This window comes from Dromaius novaehollandiae, unplaced genomic scaffold (genome assembly GCF_036370855.1).
Source record: "Dromaius novaehollandiae isolate bDroNov1 unplaced genomic scaffold, bDroNov1.hap1 HAP1_SCAFFOLD_64, whole genome shotgun sequence".
NCBI lineage: Eukaryota > Metazoa > Chordata > Aves > Casuariiformes > Dromaiidae > Dromaius > Dromaius novaehollandiae.
Window position 1 is genome coordinate 862,511 of NW_026991421.1, and position 2,218 is coordinate 864,728.

Sequence of the window (2,218 nt, forward strand, 5' to 3'; positions counted from 1 at the left end):
ATCAAGGAAATCAAGGCTTCTGCTTTTCCCTAGGTTTTCAGCGAGCTGGGGGGCATCCAAGTGGATGGCTATGCTGCTCTCCTGTTAGCTTGGCCCACTTCTGGGTTATGGAGTGTGCTTGCAGGGGGTACTTGGCATGTCATTCCGTGGGGCTTAGGACACGATAAGGAGCACCTCCGAAAGTGGCTGAGCTTCTTTAGTTGTGATCATGGCACAGTTTCAAGCACTCTGATTCCAAGTGTTTTTTCAATCAGGCTTTCCATCAAAGCACTCGATATGGTGCTCTGCAAGTGCATTGATGAAAAATGGACAGGGATTCTCAGGAAGCAGAGAACCTGGGCTTTTCTGGAAAATCCCCAGACTCACCACGAGGCCATGTGTCTGCTGACTAGGTGAGAGCCTTTGGGAGGTCTTCTTTCCCTCTCGGGGGCTGACTCGAAGCCAGCAAGGGGCTAAATGGGGAGCTCTCTGGCATGTCTGCCTGGGGAGGCTGTCCTGAGCTGCTGAGGAAGACCATGTGCACCACAGCACTTGCCTTTTGGAAGTCCGTGGGCTGTTGCCTCATTGTCTTATTGTGCTGTGTGTGTGCAGTGTTCTGCTCCAAGCTGGCGTAATCACACTGGCTGTTGTAAATGCTGTCTTCCCCTGGCTGGAGTCGCCAGCCGCAAACCTGAGGACCACGGCAACGTCCTTCTTTGCTGAGGTAAGACAGAAGGTGGGAAAGGGAGGGCTGAGGGCAGTTGCCTTTGGAAACTGCTGCCTGGGACGTGTCTTTCTTCAGGATGGCCCTAGCAGAGTGCGTCCTGTCCGTGCTGGAATCCATGAATGTTGTTATTCACACATGGTGAGTGGTCAGGATCGCTGTATCAGTGCTGATGGTCATGTTGCTCTTTTGTAGCTGATGAAGCACCCAATGCTTCAGGAAAGGAAGCTGCTTCAGCCTGTCCTCTCTGCCTTGGTGGACAAATGCCAGGACACCAGCAGCACTGTCTGCCAGATGGCAGTGAGAGGCCTGGGAAATCTGGCCAGCGGAGCACCTGAGAAGGTGAGAATGAGATTGCTGCTGACTAAAGGCATCCCTGAACACAAAAGGTCCTAGTGAAGAGCTGCACAGGGCTTCAAGCAACTGGGCAGAGCAGCAAAAAGGGAAACGCTGGTGTTCCTTGAGACCGTGTGCCATTCTAGCCCATGCCTCTGGCCTCCAAGGTGTATTGTGAGGCTGAGCATGTAGGCTTGGGCTAAGGTGTGCTCTGCAATGGTCTCCATGAAATTCTGTTCTTGGGAGAAATGGTGAAGAAGAGATGTGCGAGGTCTGGCTAGTGAGAAGCTCTTGTATGTCTTCTGCTTTGACAGCTGCGAGAGCATAAGGCAGCCGTTGTGGAGGTGTTACTGAGAGCCATCAAGGACGTCAGCTCTTCACAGATCGCAGGGGAGAGCTTGTCAGCGCTGGCCAAAGTGGTGGCGGAGTTGAAAGAGAAGGGCCTTGGCATGACCCTCCGGGACATTGCCCTGTACACCAAGACTTTCTTTGATGCTGTAAGTGAAGAGCAGTAGGTAACGCTTGTGGCAGCAGTCTTGGTAAGGTCATCCATGTGAAAGCTCTGATGGGGGCAAACACGCATGAGGCCTGTGTGTGTTCAGGGAAGAAGGGTCATTCATGGAGAAGGCTGCAGAGAAAGCAGGAGACATAGTGCTACCCAGGGGCACGCAGAGGGAGTCATCTTGGGCTTGGCCTTGGAGAGTGGTGAAGAAAGTCTGGCCACTAAGGGAGGGAGTCCCTTTGTGGGACTCCTTGAGAGGCCGAGAGCTGCTCGGCTTTTGTCTCGGTGTCAGCTGCCCGTAAAGTCACTGAGGACCTCAGAGGCCACTAGCCCAAGTGCCCAGGAGCTGAGTGGGCAAGGCTGCGAGGAGCGGAGCAAGGGACAAGGAAGGAAGCGGCACCCTGCCAGCCTCTCTTGTTTCCCGAGGGATGTCCTTCAGAGAAATGGTTTCTCCTGATCTGTGGGCCTCGGACAAATGGAGACGACCTGTTGCTCAGGATGTTGGGCTCAGCTGCAAGCGTTTGTGTGGTCAAGAGATGTTTGTTTTGGAGCCCTAGTTAGCAACCTGATGGTTGGGGTTTCTTGGTTGCAGGATGAGGCAGTGCTTCGTTCTGCAGCCTTCACCTTATATGGAATCCTGGCCTCCTTTGCCAAGAGGAGATGGAAATCTTTCCTGT